Consider the following 20,076-nt stretch of genomic DNA (forward strand, 5'->3'; position numbering starts at 1 on the left):
TATAAGAGAGCATTTGTCTTTAAGGGAGTTGCTTTTCCTGATTTTGCCATGAGTTTTCTTATTTTATTATATACCCTGTTTAGGTGAGGATTCCACCAGTGGGGTTTGTTTTGGATTTATTTATGGTAGGTACAGCAGCCTCTGTACAGCCACTCTCATGTTGTATAGTGACTCTTTGAATAATTCTGCATAGGTATCTGTGGTCTAAGGGTTGGTGGTAGCCTTGAATTTTGACAAACTGTCACTTAATAGGATGTAGTTTGCCTTCAAATAGTTCCTGCTACTGGTTTAGCTGGATTTTCTTTGTTGATTTTTACTTTAAATGAGACAGATGTGTGATCCAACCTCACTAGTGAGAAAGCAACATTGGGGGGTACAATGCTCTACCATGTTGGTGAGTACCAGATCAAGAATGTTTGATCCTCTGGTTTTAGCATGCACCATCCTTTCCAGGGTGTTTATGTTAATAAAGTCCAGGAAACACTGTGCCTGTGAGTTTGAGGTAGTGTACTTTCCTAGTCTACAGAGGGTCAGTTAAAGCCACTCATGAACAGGATGTTTGGGTGGATGGTGAGCATCTCTAGTAGGTTTAGATAAGTGTCATAAAAATCTGGGGGTGTAGATGGTGACCTGTATCTAGCCATGATATAACGACAAAGCTTACCTATGATGACTTGCACATGGATGAGCTCCATGATATCATGTCTAACCAACTCAGAGGTATGTTTGTTGATAACATGGATCAAAATACCTCCACCTTTGTCCCATCTGTACTGCTGTTGGTCTAAATGTGTGGAAGGCACTGTAAACTTACACTTCCTTAGTACTTTCTACAGCTTTAAACCAAGTCTCGGTCATGGCACAGATGTCTAACATTCTCCAGAGTGAGGAGGGCTTGAAGGATGTGGAGCTTTTTGTTTAGGCTCCAAGCATTCAGTAGAAACACCTTCAGGATACTTTGTAGACTTTCGCTGGTGTCTTGACTGACTGTTAGGTCAGGAACAATAAAGCAACAAAATCTTTTTTTTTTTTTTTTTTTAAGTACAAGGTCATTTTTGCACTGTAGCAAGATACAAATGGCTAGAAAATACCTAGGTAAGGTTAAACAGGTTTACATTTTGTAGGTGCTGAGGGGTCGAGTAATGACTGCGCATAAGACAGTTTACACAAAAAGATAACTTCTCTTAGAAGTATAGGGATAGATTAGTATATCAATGCATGTAGTTTAAGTAATGTAGTTTTCTTTCTAAGTAGGATAGCTTAAAAGTGACAGAAAAGTGAAGAAGCATGATAAATGGATGTTTTACAGAGTATCTGCAAAGATACCTGATTTTTTTTTCCATCAGCAGGTCCTCTATGTTAGAGGAAGCAGCTTTAGGGTGCAGGGTGTGTTGTGTGGAATTCACTACTCTGATTGGTGGATCCAAATTAGATCAGCAGACATGAGCAGATGCACTCAAGATAAAGAAGAAATCAATCATGGGTTGTCCAGATGGTACATTCTGAGTGACCTTTTCAGTGGATCCGAGAGAGGGATTGTAACTAATCCTTAAAAGTGAAAATGCACAAAGTTCAGATACAATAGCAAGTAAAATAAGAAATGAAAGTAAACAATGAAAGAAGTGAATAGTTTTAAAAGTGAAAACCTTCTCAGCAGCTTCACTATTAGAATAAATGAAAAAAAAAATCATAAAATGTGCTTATCTGTTAAGGGCTAGTCAGTGAATTTCCTCAAAGAGCTAGCTTAAAAGTTAAAGTTTAACTGAATGCATAAAAGTTTTTATGCCTGGGTGAGAAACAGAGACAAGACTTAAAAGACAGCAATCTAGGTATGATTACAGTCAATACTCTGAACATGAACAGAGATGACCTTTTTTATAGTAGATAATGCCTGTATGCACAGCTGTTGATCTGAAGCAATTACATTTGGAGAGGAAGAATAATTTTTATTTTGAAAATGTATATAGTTTTGTGTGCACTGTGGATCTGCAATTGTATAGATCAGATGATTTGCCTGTTAACTACTAGTACGTAAACATAAGATGGAAGAGCATATACAAAAATGCTATATATTATGAGTACCTGTAAAATTTACATAACAGAAAGGTTGTATCATCAATTTTAACATGGATTGTAAATGAATGTATACATATGCACACATGCATATACATGTGTGTGTGTGTGTGTATATATATATATATATATATATACACATACATATATACACACATATATGGAATAGTTATAATATATATATATATATATATATATATATATATATATATATATATATATATATATATTACAGTAATGTAAATAAACATATAAATACTACAGCAAAGCTCATGGAGAGAAATGAACATATAAACTTGATAAAGATAGATTTTCATGCAAGATATTCAGTAGGACATCAGGGAGAAAGGAAGAGAGTTATAGCAACACTGATAAGGGAAAGGGGTCCCAATAGTATTAGAAGAGGGGAAAATGGATAAAAAGAAGTTATGTTCTTACCATAATGCTCCACCTGTGTTGTCGCTCTTCATTCATTCTTGACAGTTGAAGGTCCCGGTTCCTTCCTCGGAACCAGCACGGCCCTTGTAACAAGCTCGCACTAGCCAGAAACACTCAAGCTAAGGCTACATATAAAACCTCTCTTCCCTTCAGATTGAGTTTGCCTGTAGAAAACAAAAAGCGGAAGCTTTGTCTGAGCAGCTGCCCTACTAATGAACCAGTACTAGTTCCAGACCACCAAGAGCCTTTGGAGGAGGTAGGAGGGAGGGATGTCAAGAATGAATGAAGACTGACAACACAGATGGAACGTTATGGTAAGAACATAATTTCTTTATCCGATGTCAATCTTCATTCATTTATGACAGCTGGGACAGAGTCCCTAGCTACTTATGTCCCAGGAGGCCCTATGGAAAGATATTCCTGAGCAACATAAAGCCAAAGGATGCTCTTCCCATGGAGACCATATGCAATTTGTAATGAGTGATAAAGGCATGAGGGGTAGCCCACATAGCTGCTGTGCAAATGTCATCCATGGAGGCTCCTGAATGAAAGGCCACCGAAGTGGAAACTGACCTGGTAGAGTGAGCCTTGACTTTAGTTGATAGACTCATTTTATTTTGATGATAAACAAAAGTGATACAATTTCTCATCCATTTTGACAAGGTGGCTTTGGAAAATGGTTTGCCTAGTCGAGAACCTGAAAAGGACAGGAACAGTTGGTCCGATTTTCTGAAGGATTTCATACTGTCCTAGTAAAAACATAACTGTCTGTGTATATCCAACAAATGCAAATATTATCCTTTGTTTGAAAAAAACTTGGGAAGAAAACTGGGAAGTCAATGGATTGGTTAATATTTGAGTCTGAGAGAAATTTGGGTAGAAAGGAGGGGTTAGCCCTAAGTGATGCTCTCTCTTTATGAAAAATGATGTATGGGCACTTTACACACAAGGCCTGCAATTCTGATATTCTCCTGGCTGAAGTGATGGCTACCAGGAATAAGGTCTTCCAAGATTAAAATTTTATATCACAGGTGGCTGCTGGCTCAAAGGGGTGATGAGTTAAAGTTTGTAAGGCTAACGTCAAATTCCAAGGTTCAATGGGCTCTTTAAAAGGTGGCTTTAAATGCATAACTCCCTTTAGGAAGGTTTTGCAGAGGTGGTGAAATATCAGGGTAAAATCATCGAAGCCATTATGGAAATTTGAAATAACTGCCAAATTAACTCTAATAATAGAAGCTGAAGCTCCTGATTGAAGTAAAGTTGACAAATATTCCAACACCTTACCAATCAAGGCTGAAAAGGGCTCTAGGCCTTCTCCTTGAGACCAGATCACAAATCTGTTCCATTTACTAAGATAAAGTTTCCTGGCAGATGGTTTATGGGAAGCCAGAAGAATCTTTTGTACTGGGGAAGATAGATTATTCTGCCTGGCAATTACCAGAAGTGGAGATACCAAGTGGTCAGCTTGAGAGTTGGAAGGTTGGGATGGACCAAACCCACGGATGAGACAAGAATCCCGGAGTTGGGTCCAGCGTCCACAGATGGTGAACTAGGTGAGGCCAAAGAAAGGGGAACCAGACTTGATGGGGCCAATAGGGTGCAATGAGGATCACTTTGCTTCTCAAACTTTGCCCTTTCTTCAAGAACTGGGGTATTAGGGGAATGGGAGGAAAGGCATACAGCAGTCCCAGGGGCCAATCGTGCAGAAGAGCATCTCTCGGGGACTCCCCATGAGGGGAGATCGGGGCAAAGTAGCTGCTGCATTTGTGGTTCATGGGAGATGCAAACAAATCATAGCAAAGCTGACCCCCAACAACAAAAGATCTCTGCTGCTACTATTGGATTGAAAGATCACTCATGAGGCAGGAGAATGCATCTGCTCAGTTTGTCCGCAATCAACTTCTGGGAATGTGCATTGCTATCAGAAAGCGGTTGGAGGTGATCGCCCATTGCCATCCTTTCATGACTTCCCAATATAACGGATAGGATCAGGTTCCTCCCTGTTTGTTGATGTACCAGACGATGGACATGTTGCCTGATTGGATAGCAATTGTCCCCAATGGAAGGGCAGATCAGAATGCTTGCAATGCTAAAAGCACCGCCCTCAGTTCTAGGATGTTGATATGCAAATTGGACTTTCCCTGAAAATGCTCCGCCCACCCAATTAGGGAAGCATCCGTGGTCAATATGGCCTTGGGTTGAGGGGGTGAAAAAAGGTGACTCCATAACTCCTCTCCTGGCTTCATCCACCAATTCAGATCCTGCTTGCATTAATTTGTTTATACGGATTAGATAAGACATGGGGTGAGTTAACAGAGACCACTGTGATGCTAGCAGCCACTGAAACAACCCCATGTGGAATATCGCCAGGGGAACTAGGGTGGTTGTCACTGCCAAAGCACAAGTTTGCTATGGAGAGCCAAATAAGGGTCCAGACCAGGACGTAATCCGAAAAGTTTAATAGTCCAAAACACCCACTAATGCTTTACACACAAAATACGTTTTCGAAAGTCTTCTTCAGAAGGCAAAACACTAAATAATAGTGTACTGCACTTAAATAGGTGTATACAAATCAATTAACCAATAAATTCATTAAATTCATTATCAGTCAGCAGTTCAATTAAGAATATTGTAAAACATCCAGCACTATTTTATGGCCTCTATCCTTATAAATTTTATATATACATACCATGGATTTTAAAAATATAAATAACATCATAAATTTTCACACTATAAAAATATATATTATGAAATGTATTGATTAAAAAATATATTATATATGATAAAACAGTTCAACAAAAACAGTTTAAAAAACGCATTGTAGGGTCATTTTCACAAAATGTATTCCTATGCTGCCCTCTAGTGGCAATTTACAATTTGGCACTCCTAATATTTAATACAGGAACTATAGATATAACATGTCATTAAGACCAGGACTTTTAGTGGCTTCCAGTATAATCTGCCAAAATAACTCTCTCTATTCAAGTTTAGTTTCCCATATACCTCCCCTAACTTCTTTTGGAACCACTTCTATTACAAAAAAACTGAAGGAAGCTTGTGGACAAGTTAATATATGTCTAAAAAGTGCATTGTTCATATTCTCCTTTTTAATTTCATAATAATGTTCATATATTCTTAATTTAAGCTTCCTCTCAGTTTTACCTACGTAAAAAGACCCAAAAATAGAGCAACGAGCTAAATACACCACACCATTAGTGTTACAATTAGAAAAGGTGTTGCCCTTGATGTGTTTGTTCCTACTGGGTATGTGTATACTAGAACAGTTAATAACATACGGACATTGGGAGCATGAACCACATTTAAAAGTCCCCACCCTTCTGGATGAACGTTCAACTCTAGAACCACCCCCAAACTCAAATAATCTCTTAAGATTTGTATCCCTTCTATATATAAATCTTAATGGTTGACTTTGAATTTCTTTTAATTCAGATATTTGTTTAAAACTGTCCCATTCCCTGGTGACTGTTTGTTTAATATAACCTGAGTCACCTGTATAATCCATTATATATGCTTCATCCCAACTATTAGTAGGAATGTTAGCGTTAGTGTTGGGACCAGGTACATCATCATAACCTAAAATGGGAGCAAACCTCCCATTCCTACCCTCCAACACTTCATTAGTGACATCACAAATCAAATTTTCAGGGTAACATCTATCCCTAAACATTTGTGTAACAAAATCACAATCTTTTATAAATTCATTGTCTTGTGAGGTCATACGATTTATTCTTACTAAAATGGCCTTTAAGTAGATTCTTTTTTTGAAAAAACGGATGGCCGCTACTAAAATGAAGGTACGAATTGGAAAAGTTTTTTTCCTAAAAACTTTAGAAGAAAAGGAATGATCTAATTTGGTCAAAGAAATGTCCAAATAAATCAATTCCTGCCTGTTAAGATTATACGTAAAATCCAAAAATTCTGTGGTTCCTTTAAGGTATGTAAGAAATTCAAAAAATCTTTCTTGAGAATCATTCCAGAAAATACAAATGTCATCAAGAAAGCGTTTGTATGAACACCAACAACTGGAAATCTCACAGTTAATAACAAATAATTTCTCCCACCAAGACAAAACAATATTTGCACAATTGGGGGCACATTTTGCCCCCATAGCAACCCCTCTTTCCTGTTTAAAAAATTCCCCCTCAAAGTACATGAAATTGTTCTTAAGCACTGTTTCCATTAATAGTAGGCAGGTCCTAAAGTCATTGGAACTAAATTTACCACTGTCTCTCATGCTTTCTTCAAGCCATAATAGTCCTGTTTCATGAGGAATAGAATGAAATAAATCTACAATGTCCAAGGTTACAAACAATATATTAGGATTAAAAAAGTTCTGGTTTTACCTGCCTAAGAAAGTCCCAAGAATCTTTCAAAACAGTACTTCCCTCGTTTGAGAGGGTTTTTAACTTGACATCCACATACTTGGCTAGAGGGGTAGTAATAGACCCCTCAGAAGAAACTATTAGTCTTAGTGGTGGGTCCGAAGAATCCTTGTGGACCTTCGGAATACCAAATACTGAGGGTGTCCTGGGATTCTTATTGAACAAAAAATTATGAGTATCCAAATCAATAGAACCTTCTAACAGCAAATCATTTAAAAGAATATTAATCTTAGAATGAGCTATATTCACTTAATCTATAGAAGCTTTAGAATATTTAGAATCATTAGATAATAAGAAGTTATGTACCTACCATAACGTTCCATGTTAGTTGTCTTCTCTCGCCTTCTTTCTTGCTTGATGGGTTCGGAGCCGATCCTCGGCTCCGACTCGGCACTTGCTTTAGCTCGAGAACTCCTTTTACCAGCTCGAGGCAGCCCCATATCCCATGATGCAAGGCAGTAAGTACCCAGATCTCGTTTGTTGACAAAGGGCAATAACACCAAGCATAAAATACTTCCCAAAGGAAGAAGAAACTTACAGATGGAAAAAAGGACCAGGTTTGAATGGTCTTTAGCATAATAGTTTCTTATACAAGGTCTGTCCAGGCCAGGGGGAAGGAGGGAGGGTCGCAAGAAAGAAGGCGAGAGAAGACAACTAACATGGAGCGTTATGGTAGGTACATAACTCTTAATGTTAAGTTGTCAATCTCGCCTTCATTCTTGCTTGATGGGACGCGTCCCTAGCACCTCTATCCTGGGTGGCTCAATGGAACAAACTCTTGAGGACTGTAGAGCCAAAACTGGCTCTGTCCCTGGAGGCCAAGTCCAATTTGTAATGGGAAACAAAAGTGTGAGGAGTGGCCCAAGTGGCCGCTGCACAAATAGTGTCCAAAGGCAGTCTAGCTTGAAAAGCTGTAGAAGTAGCTAAACTCCTAGTTGAATGTGCTTTAGGTTTTGAGCACAGCTGTTTTCCCTGATCGTATAAATTTCAGTGATGACCGAAGAAAGCCATCTGGACAAAGTCACTTTAGAAACAGGAAGGCCTTTTTATTATCCGCATAGGAAACAAAAAGTTGATCAGATTTTCTAAATTTTTTGTTCTGTCCAAATAATATCTAAGCTGACGGTGGACGTCAAGATAATGTAGCTTTTGTTCAGCTCTATCTGAATAGTTAGGAAAAATACAGGGAGATCAATGGATTGATTCAGATTGTTTTTGAAGCGACCTTAGGTAAAAGGATGGATTAGTTCTCAAAGATACTCTGTCTTTGTGAAAAATCAAATAGGGGTCGAACCGAAGAGCATGAAGTTCAGACACCCTCCTGGCAGATGTAATAGCCACTAGGAATAAAGTTTTCCAAGAAAGATATTTCAGGGAACAAGAAACAGCTGGCTCGAAGCAGGGAAGAATCAAGGATGTCAGCACTAAATTTAGATCCCACTGAGGAGGAGGATTCCTGATTGGAGGCTTTAGTAGGAAAATTCCTTTCAAGAAGGCCCTGCAGAGCCTATGGGACATAATATTATGATCTGCTATCCCAACATGAAAATTAGAAATAGCAGCCAACTGAACTCTGACTGTGGAAGAAGAGGAGCCTGCATGAAAAATCTCTGCTAAGAAGTCCAGAACTGCCTGAACAGGGGCAGTAAAAGGATCAATATTTTGGGCCTTAGCCCAATAAGAGAAACGTTCCATTTGCTTGTGTAAATCCTCCTGGTAGAGGATTTTAGTGAAGCTACTATGATATCTCTAACTGGGTTAGAGATCAAAGGAAGCCTGGCTAAGGAAGGAAGTGGAGCAACCATGCTGTGAGGTTGAGAGAAGGGATTGACCGGTGCAGCTGACCGGATTGGTGAATCAGTAGATCTGGCACTGGGTCCAGATGCCACGGCTGCACCAAAAGGTGATGATGGAGGAACGGGAACCAAACTTGTCGAGGCCAGTAAGGGGCAATGAGAATCAATTTGGCTCTCAAAGCGGTAGCTTTCTGGATCACCTGAGGGATCAGAGGAAATGGGGAAGGCATAAAGAAGTCCCTGGGGCCAATCCTGGGTCAGAGCGTCTCTGGGGGATGGCCTGATAGAGGAAGAGGCTGAAGAAGTCTGGACATTTGCTGTTTTGGGGAGTAGCAAAAGATCGCAACATGGACGACCCCATTCCAGAAAAATCTCTTCCGCTATGGATTGCTTGAGAGACCACTCGTGAGGCATGAGAATAGCTCTGCTCAATCTGTCCGCTATAATGTTGGTTTTCCCAGGGATATGCGTTGCTACCAGAAACCGATGAGAGGAGATCACCCATTGCCATAGTCTGAGCGCTTCTCGACACAAGGGGTAGGACTTGGTTCCGCCCTGTTTGTTGATATACCAAACTACAGACATGTTGTCTGTGTGGACTGCAATTGTCCCTACGGGAAGAAAGTCGTTGAGGGCTTGCAACGTTAAAAGCACTGCTCTCATCTCCAGGACATTTATGTGCAGATGGTACTCGAACGGTTGCCACGTCCCAAGAACCATCCTGCCCTGATAATGACCCCCCCACCCGATCAGGGAGGCATCCGTGGTGACAGTGGCTATCGGGGACGGAGGTACAAAGCATCTGCCTTGGTGAACCTGAGACGATGTGATCCACCAAGCAAGATGTTCTTTGCATGTTTGTGTCACCAGAATCTGGTGACGCATTGGGAGTTGCTGGTATGACCACTGTGTGAACAGCATCCACTGAAGGAGGCGCATGTAGAATCGAGCCAGGGAAGAAGAGTAATGGCCGCAGCCATGAGACCTAATACTTTTAGAACCATTCTGGCCTGTACTTTCTTGCTGGCCAGAATGATCCTGACATGAGTCTGAATGTCTGAAACTCTTTGTTCTGTAAGGGTAGCTGACATCCGAACAGTGTTTAAGTTTGCGCCTATGAAGGTAATAGACTGGCAGGGCGATAAGGATGACTTTTCAAGTTGACTGAGATGCCCAAATGAGAACAAAGGTCTATTGTGTAATCCCTGGCTTGTATAAGCTGATGCCTGGTGGTGGCTGACAGGAGCCAGTCGTCGAGATACGGAAACACCTGGAATCCTTGACGTCTCAGGTGAGCCGTGACCACTGCCATGCATTTGGTGAACACTCTGGGGCTGTAGTGAGACCAAAGGGCAGGGCTCTGAACTGGAAATGACTGGACCCCAGCCGAAGCGGAGAAATCTCCTGGAGCGTCTGTGAATTTTGATGTGATAGTACGCATCCTGAAGATCTATTGAGCACATCCAGTTGTCCTTCTGTAAGAAGGGCAGAATTGACTGAAGAGTGACCATTCGAATCTTGTCTTCCTGACAGACTTGTTGAGTCTGCTGAGATCCAATATTGGTCTCCAGTCTCCCGTCTTTTGGGGACCAAAAAGAACCTTGAGTAGATTCCGGGCTCTGAATGGTCTATTGTAACTGGCTGAATGGCTCTTTTGCAGTAGTTTTGCGATTTCTAACTCTGCAATGTCCCTTAGACCGGGTGGTACGTCTGGAAGGGAACTTGAGGGAAGGGACTTTCCTCGAAAGGAATTATGTAACCCTTGGATATGATCGACTGTACCCATCTGTCTTGAGTGAGGGAATGCCAGGCTTCTGGGTACAGTGATAATCTTCCCGACTGCCTCCAAGGAGGGACAGCCAGGCAACACCTCAGGGATGCTGAAAGGGCTTATCAGAGAGAGGCTCCCTGTTTCCCTGGTTTTCGGACCCCTCTGCCTCTAGAGCGGCGTCTGTTGTTGTTACCCCTCTGCCTCTAGGGGTAAACTGACCACGTGAATCCGGGCGTGACTCCTTGGGATTTACGGAACCACATCTTACCACCCTTCTGTCCTTTGGGATAAGGCCTAGAAGGGGTGGAAAAACGGACTCCAACAGCAGAAAGAGTCTTGCTGTCCTGCTCACACCTGGTCAAGGTCTCCTTCACCTGAGGGCCAAACAAAGCTGACCCATCAAAGGGAGAATTTGTGAAGGACGCCTTAAAGGGATCCGCAAAATCACATAGCCGCATCCAGGCTTGGCGTCTAAGAGCCACACCTGTGCCTGCGGCTCTACTCGTTCCATCCGCAGCATAAGATATTAGCCGCATGGAGGAGTTAGCAATGGAATTGAGGGTTCCTAGCTGCGAAGCAATCTTTTCTTGAGCCCCTGCAGCTGTAGGATCCTGAACTACTTCTCCCAGCTCCTTCAGGATATCTCTCTGGTGTCTGGTGAAGTGACAAAGATAATTCAGCGAACGCATAGCAAAGGTCGCTGAGGAAAACATCCGCTTGCCATACCTATCCATGGTCCTAGAGTCCTTATTAGGAGGATGGACGGGCACGGAAGGATCTGCAAGTTCCTTTTTGGTGGCCGCAGCCACCACCATGGCATCAGCGGGGACACCCTTGGTAAGGAATTGTTTGTCACTAGGGGCAGTGATAAATTTAGAAGGCCTCCTAGGGACTGGCTCTACAGAGTCAGGAGCTGTCCACGCCTTTCGTGCAATAACCTGCATAAGGGGGTCGAAAGGCGGAGACACCCAGGAGGTGGAGGGCCGAGATCCAAACGCCTCTAGGTATACTGACTCATCCTCAGAGGGATTGTTGGTGGGCCAGTTTCCCTCTGTTTCAGAAGTTCTAGGATGTCTGAAAAGGAGACATCCTCAGAGGGGATCTAGGGATCCCTCTGACTCATCAAAGTCAGTATCCGGCGTGACAGACTCGGGAGTCTACATGCTTCCTCTTACAAGTCCTCTTCCTAGTAGCATCTCCCGAAACATCAGGAGAATCCTCGCAAGAGGGGAAAATTCCCAATGGGGAAACCTGAGGCGGAGGATCTCTGGGTCCTGTAGCAAGAGAAGTGGCAGAGATGTCAACAGGTACAATAGAGGGAGGAACTACGGGAAGAGACTGCTGACTGATACCAGTGGCCAGTACACTCTTCATCACCTCGAATGCTCCCCTCCCAGGCAGGTCCGAGAGAACCCGCTCAAGAGCTAGGAACTCCAGGGACCACCGAAAGGGAAGCATCCGAGGCAGATGTCGGAGCCGAGCTCACCAAGGCCGAGGCTCCAAGGGGAAGAGCGGGTTCGGACAAGGGTCCGATGCCACTCACCCCTCGGAGGAGACCATGGAAGCCCGACCACCGAATCCCTCTAAGGAAGAGGAGATAAGAGTAGAGGCTGAAGGAACAGAAGGGGTATCCATCCTCCAGCCGTAGCAGTAACTATGCCCGAAGACTCCAACTCCAAGCTCTGGGGTAGAGTTGAAGGAGGAACTGTAACGGGGTGTGGACCAACAGTCGTCTGCTGAGACGGACTGTGAAGCATTTGGGCCAGTACCTGTGACTTGAGCAATCTGCTGACCACTCTCTCTAGGTCATGGTCAGACAACCTGGATGACCTTGAAGATCGGCTCCGATGGCTCCGACAGAAGAGGTGAAGCCGGGCGAAAGTATCGGCTCCAAGGAAGGAGACCTCGACCTCTTCCTGGAATGAGCCATCGGAGCCGACACTACGGATCCTGTCGGAGCCGATTTCTCGGAGCCGACAGAACGCCTCGATGTATCGGCTCCAGCCGGAGCCGATACAGCCACCAAAGTAATGGTGTCGGAGCCGATCGGAGCCGACACCGATGCCTGTGCCACATGGGTGTCGGAGCCGATCGGAGCCGACATCGAAGTGGACAATACAGTTTCGGCACCAGCCGGAGCCGATCTCGACTCTGTACGAGTCGGAGCCGAGGCCGCAGGCTTAGAAACAGAAGCCTGGGCCTTGGAAACTCTTGCTGGTTTCGGTGGAGCCGACTTAGCCGGAGAGCCCTCCGGCTTAAGAAGGCCCCTAAGAACCAGTTTGTTATGTCTCTCCTGCAGGACTCTCTGGCTGAAGGAGTGACAAATAGCACAGGAGTCCTGCAGGTGAAGAGGGCCCAGACAATACAGGCAAGAAGTGTGACCGTCTGTCAGAGACATTTTCTGACAGCACGAGTCACACTTCTTAAAACCTGAAACCCTCTCCTTTGACATGGTGCCGACACAAAACACACACACACCAGTCAAAATAAAATTAAATTACACAAAATACCAAAAGGTATTCTATAAAAACACCAACACACACACCCTAACAGGGGATGGGATAGGGATAACTAAGAACAAATTCAAAAGACAGGGAATTTCTGTCAGGAAGCGATAGAAATTATATTTAAACTATAAAAATTAGTTTTGACTAAAAAGGGGCTTGAAAATCACAAAGTGAAACAACTTACCAGGAGCTGGTAAAAAGAAGACCTCCCAAGCGAAGCGGCAAACGAGATCTGGGTACTTACTGCCTTGCATCATGGGATATGGGGCTGCCTCGAGCTGGTAAAAGGAGTTCTCGAGCTAAAGCAAGTGCCGAGTCGGAGCCGAGGATCGGCTCCGAACCCATCAAGCAAGAATGAAGGCGAGATTGACAACTTAACATCATTTATTTCATTTTAGATTCATATAACAAATCATAGCAAAGCTGACCCCAACAACAAAATATCTCCGCTGCTACTATTGGATTGAGAGACCACTCGTGAGGCAGGAGAATGCATCTGCTCAGTTTGTCCGCAATCAAGATGGAACTTCCGGGAATGCGATCACCCATTGCCATACTCTCATGACTTCCCAACATAACGGATAGGATCAGGTTCCTCCCTGTTTGTTGATGTACCAGACGATGGACATGTTGCCTGAATGGATAGCAATTGTCTCCAATGGAAGGGCAGATCAGAATGCTTGCAATGCTAAAAGCACCGCCCTCAGTTCTAGGATGCTGATATGCAAATTGGACTTTCCCTGAAAATGCCCCATCCACCCAATTAGGGAAGCATCCGTGGTCATTATGGCCTTGGGTTGAGGGGGTGAAAAAGGGTGACTCCATAACTCCTCTTCTGGCTTCATCCACCAATTCAGATCCTGCTTACATTCATTTGTTTATGCGGATTGGATAAGACATGGGGTGAGTTAAGAGAGACCACTGTGATGCTAGCAGCCACTGAAACAACCTCATGTGGAATATCGCCAGGGGAACTAGGGTGGTTGCCACTGCCACTGACCATAGTAACTGTAAGACTAAGTGAGCTGGGACTATGAGAGAGTATTCATAGATTCATAGATTAGTACTAAGCTAACTGTCCTTGCGGGCCATTGTAAGCCTAGCCAATTATCCCTAAACATTAGGCCACCCTCCCAACCCAAAATATGCTGTGCGTCTTTGCAGCAGGATCCAGAAGAATGCTTAAATGTACAGATTTCTTGCATTGGCCGGGAATCAAACCCGGGTCAACTGCTTGGAAGGCAGCTATTCTCACCACTATACCAACAATGCTACTTTTTTTTTTTATTTTATTTTATTGCTTGGAGCTGTGATCTTAACCTTTGTAATCTGTGAAGAGGAAGAGCAACCAGAGCAACCAGACAAGATCTCGTGTTGAATGCTGCTCCAATTAATTCTAAGTTTTGAGTGGGTTCCAGATTTGACTTTTCCTTGTTTATTGAAATGCCTAAGAGCTCTGCTAGTTCCAGAGTGTAGCATAAGGTGTGAAGCAATAGATGCCTGGTGAGGGTGGTAAGGAGCCAATTTTCTAAATATGGAAACACCCAGAATCCTTGCAGTCTCAGATGAGCTGCTACCACTGCAATGAATTTGGTGAACACCCTGGGGGCTGTGGTGAGACCAAAGGGCAGCGCGCGTAATTGGTAATGATTGGCTCCCATCCAGAAGCAGAGATATCCTCTGGAGTGCTTGTCCATTTTTATGTGGTAATACGCATCCTGAAGATATACAGAGCACATCCAATCGTCTTTCTCCAGAAAAGGAAGGATAGACTGAACCGTGGCCATCTGGAATTTTGTCTGTTAGACAAACTTGTTCAGGATACAGAGGTCTAGAAATGGCCTCCAGTCCCCTGTCTTTTGTGGCACTAAAAATAATTTTCAGTAAAATCCGGATCTTACTTGGTATGGTGGGTCTGGCTGGATGACTTTTTTTCGGAGCAGCTTTTGAATTTCTTGAACTGCTGTGTCCCTCTGACTGGGTTGAACATTGGGGATTCGCCTTTGCGACCTTGGATAAAGATCGAAGGGGATAATGGTAACCTCTGGTAATTACTGCCTGCACCCAAGAATCTGATGTTATTGAATGCCAGGCCAAGTGGTGCAGAGAGAACCTTCTCCCGACTGCCTCTAGAGGTAAGCAATCTGGCCGCTCCTCAGGAGCACTGATATGGTTGCCCAGAGAAAAAACTCTGGAACTCTGGTTATGCGGGCCCCCTCTGCCACAGGAGGGGTGTTTTCCTGATGAGTTCTTCCCTCTGCCCAGGGAGAAAACTCGCCACGCGTGTCCTGAAAGGGCCCTTGGGACTTCCTGAACCACATCTTCCCACTCCTCTAATTCCTGGAATTGGGTCATTGAGGAGTGGAAAAACGTATGTCCACAACAAAAAGGGTCTTTCCATCCTTTTCACACCTGCCTAATGTGTCTAGATCAATGGGAGCACTGACAAAGGAAGACATGAAAGGTCCGCAAAGACACACAAGCGCATCCAGGTGTGACGTCTCATGACAACTGGCCGCCTCTTCGGCTGTATGTGCAATCAGTCACATGGAGCAGTTAGAGGTAGATTCGAGGCTCGCAAGCTGGGAGGCAACCTTGTCACGTACCTCGTCAGAAACTGCTCCTGCTTGGGTTCCTGAGACTTCAGTGATAAGGTCCCTTTGAAAACGAGTAAAATATGCCGGATAATTCAACAACCGAATGGCAGAGGTTGTTGAAGCATAAACAGTGGATATAAAAAGGTGCTTCAACAAAGTATTAGTTTAAAGGTGTGCACACACAACAAAGTATTACTTTAAGGGTGTGCACACTTCTGCAACCAGTGTATTGTACGTTTTTTTATTTTTTTATATTTTTCCCCTAACAGATTTGTTTATTTTTCGATTGAATTGTACAGGTTATAGGTCGCATTAAAGGTGGGAAAAGTTTTGAAATTATTTATTATGGTCTCATTTTGTTATATCACAAAGATCTGGCACTTTAACAGGGGTGTGTAAACCTTTTATACCCACTGTGTGTGTGTGTATATATATATATATATATATATATATATATATATATATATATATATATATATATATATATATATATATCTATATAAAATCAGCCAGACGAAATGTTGTAGATGACAATTAACAGAGCTGAATGATAATGAGAGATAAGGAAGGTAAAGAGTTTATTCTCCCTATAAAATACCGTGATTTGTGGATACCTGATATGAGGGGATAAAGCCAAACAACTGAGGCTTCTATTTGTGTAAGTCATAAACAGGTGATAAAGATCAAAGTGGAAAGAAGTAATGAAACACACAGGAAGTAAAAGAAATAAAGACTAGCATTTTGGATGCAAAGAGGTAATGAAACACACAGGAAGTAAAAGAAATAAGACTAGCATTTTGGATGCAAGCCCTTAAATAAAATAATAAACATACATAACATTATAATTCCAAACTAGGAAACAATATTTTAAAAAATAACTCCGGGTATTAACAGAGGAAAGTTTTTGCCTGTAGGGATACCTGCAATTGAGGTAATAGAAAATAGGTAGAAGTTGTCTGGAAGTAAGCAGAAGAAAATGACATTCGGAGCAAATAAAATCAGGACGGAAACGTAATGGACTGAGATGAAGCACAGCAAGTGTTTAAACTGCAAGTCAGACATTGCCTTCTGTATCAGGGTCTGTCTGTCAAAATGGGGACATTAAGTGAAAGACCAATCCTGGTAAAGTTTTTAATTGGAAAAAAATATTCTACAAAAAGGGATAATTAGAACACTGCATGATAACTACATAAACAAAATAGAGGAGCTTAGAAAAAAGCAGGAAAGGAGAAGAGAGCAACAAATGACAAATCGAGAATGTGAAGAAATGTGTAGAGCCCAAATGTATACGATTAGGTCCAATAGATTTAGGATACTTGTTATGTATATGCCTGCACAGGTATATGCCCTGAGTAGACTCCAGAGGATTTTCTCTCAAGTGGAATAGTGCTGAAGGTATGAAAGGGCAGAAAAAGAAATTGGGAAAACATAATTTGATGGTAATGTTCGGATAGGACTGATTTCAAAGAATCCCTACTGAACATTCTGACACAAATGTTGTGGGAACATACTGCAATAAGTAGAGAGTTTTTTTTTATCTGGAACAGAGGACTGGAAATACTTAGACTTTGTAATGTTTTAATAAGTTTCATGTTATTCGCAGCCAAAAAAAATCACAAGAAAGGGAAATTAAAGATCAAACTGTCTGCAAAAGTGGTATTAAATATTGTAAGGAAATAAAATAAGTGAAAGTTGGATCATTAAAAGAGGGAGGAAGGAAAGAGGTTCAATAACAATAAATGGTGTGTGTAAGAACTACTTGTACAAAATATTGTTGAAAACGAGGGAGTGAAGACAGTTGGCAGAAATTCAACAATTTGAAGACATGAACGTATGTAATGCATGAAAATGAAAATTAAAAATGTTATGGGATTTTTAATGTATTTGAACTGATATCGCAAGTTAGAGAGAGAAATAGAACGTTTTCTAAACAGAAAAAATCCTGGGTCACTTAACTTGGTTTCTGTCTGTGCTGTATTACAGACATAGCAAGTCACTTCTTTCTAAACACAGTAAAGCAACATCAAAATCAAAGCCTATCACTGTCTCTGTTGCCTTACATTTGTAAAAATCCTTGCTACGGTCTCTCATGAGCTGCTGCCAAGTAAGACTTTCCAGTCTTGACATGAGCGATGAAACAATAATATGGTTTTAAAGTTCCCTGTTCTAAGATCTCATTCAATAAAATGGAAAGGTACAGTCTCATCATTTCTTCCCATAACTGTAGGTACCACAATAACCTTTTAGTCTATTTTTTTTCAATGTAGCTCTCAATAAAATGAACATAACAGAAGCAGCAACCATTGTACAACACACTGATGTTAACATGTTCAGACTCTTGTGCATCTGTTAAAAAAAAAAAAAAAAAAAAAAAACACTTTTACTAAACTAGAACAATGGATAACTGAACGCTACCCCACCCCCAAAATAAAATAAATAAAACAAAATAATGCAATTTGTCTCTGATACTCAGCAACAACTGAAAAGTACAGTTTTGTACCTACCATAAATGTAGATGTCCGATAGGTATGTATCTGCAGTCATCACATATGGGTTGTCCTGCCTCAGGCAGCCCTTCGGTCGGCCGAATTCCAAAGTCTGGGTCCGGCGTCGGCTGATGTCGCACTTTCCCCGACGTCAGAGCACCTGGGGTATAAAAGCATCAGCCGACGCCGTCTTCCTCAGTTTTTCTTGCCCCAGATGCCAGGTGCCCTCTAAGGAAGGCTAAATTTTGAGAGATGCATTTAAAAATCCAAACATGCACAATAATATAAAAACAAATACACCATAATAGATCCCCCCAGCTAGCTATAAGAGGGGTAAGTACCCAAGAAATACCATAGAGGGGAAGGAGGGAGGGTAAACCTGACTGCAGATGCATACCTATCGGACATCTACATTTATGGTAGGTACAAAACTGTACTATGTCCTTCAAGGATGCATCTGCAGTCATCACATATGGGTAGAATACCATAGCTAATCTGGGGGTGGAGGAACTATGTAAAGGATGGTGTAGCTAAAAAGCCCTGCAGGACTGCCATAGCAAAGCCTGCTCTGGATCTGGAATATAAAGGTAAATTGTAATGCTTGGCAAATGTATGCACGGAGCTCCATGTAGCAGCTTCTAAAATGTCCTTGGTAGCCACCCCTCTTAAGAAGGCTGTGGAGGTGGCTGTGGCTCTCGTGGAATGAGGTCTAATGTTAGCTGGCACAGTTTTTCCATGAAAGGAGTAACAACAACGAATGCAATTCCCTATCCATTTTGAAATTGTCTGTTTGGAAATTGCTTTTCCTTGTGTACCAGCAGCATATGCTACCAACAGCTGGTCAGTTTTTCTGTAACCTTTAGTTCTGTCCAAGTAGTAGCGCAACTGTCTGTGTATGTCCAGGGTGTGCAGAAGTTTCTCCCCTTTGTTTTGTGGATTTGGAAAGAAGGTAGGCAAGTGAATAGCTTGATTTAATGAAACCCGGGATACTACCTTTGGCATAAATGTAGGATTGGTTCTCAATGAAACTCTGTCCTGATGAAAAATAAGGAATGGCTGTACTGCCATAAGGGCCTGTAACTCAGATACTCTTCTTGCTGAGGTTATGGCCAGAAGGAAAGCAGTCTTCCAAGATAGGAACTGTAGTTCTGCAGATGCTGCTGGTTCAAAGGGAGGCAGTGTTAGTTTTTCCAACACGAAGTTAAGGTCCCAAGTAGGTAGAGGTGGTTCCTTGGAGGATTGATGTTTTTGATTCCTCTTAGAAACTGTCTTAGGAGAGGATGAGAGAAGACAGGTGGATCAGTATTGTACTCTGCTGAAATTGCTGAAGCATGAATTTTAATGGAAGAGTAAGACGGACCATTGTGGAACATTTCTGCCAAGTATTCCAGGATATGTGCCGTGTTCATCACTGTCGCATCTATGCCCTTTGTGGTGTTCCAAATGTGAAATCTTTTCCATTTTGCTGAATATGCCTTTCTTGTGGAAGGCCGGCGAGCTTCCATAATAATATCTTTCACTCTCTGGGATAGCTTGTCCTGAGGAGGAGTCAAGGTATTTTCCAGGCTGTTAGTTGCAAGGTTTTCAGGTTGGAATGCAGAGTTTTGTAATTGTGCTGTGTCAGTAGAAGTGGCCATAGAGGAAGAGGCCATGGTTTTGTGCGTGACAGGCTCTTTAACAGTGGGTACCAGTGCTGTCTTGGCCAGTCCGGAGCTATCAGAATCACTTTTGGCTGCTCTGTCCTGATCTTCAGTAAAACCTTGGTCATTAACGGGAGAGGTGGAAATGCATACACTGTTAGAGTTCTCCAGCTGAAAGAGAGGGCATCCACTTTCCATGCTTGTGGGTGGTATTGTCCTTGAGCAGAATTTCTTCAGTTGATGATTGTAGGGGGAGGCAAAAAGATCCAAGTCCGGCCTCCCCCATGATTGTGTTATCTGTAGAAAGATGTCTGGGTGCAGCATCTATTCGTGTGCATCCATGATATTTCTGCTTAAGCTGTCCG

General features: G+C 42.4%; 1 protein-coding gene and 1 non-coding gene across 2 annotated transcripts in view; both read right to left on the reverse strand.

Moving 5' to 3' along the window:
- The window catches only part of MCPH1 (microcephalin 1), a 2,707,094-nt gene that overhangs the window by 1,540,922 nt on the left and 1,146,096 nt on the right, over window positions 1-20,076 (reverse strand). The window lies entirely within an intron of this gene.
- TRNAG-UCC lies at window positions 14,189-14,260 on the reverse strand. The gene has a single exon. It is a non-coding gene; the product is annotated as a tRNA-Gly (tRNA).

Source organism: Protopterus annectens, chromosome 2.part0 (genome assembly GCF_019279795.1).
Source record: "Protopterus annectens isolate FY-2018-M chromosome 2.part0, PAN1.0, whole genome shotgun sequence".
Taxonomy (NCBI): Eukaryota; Metazoa; Chordata; order Ceratodontiformes; family Protopteridae; genus Protopterus; species Protopterus annectens.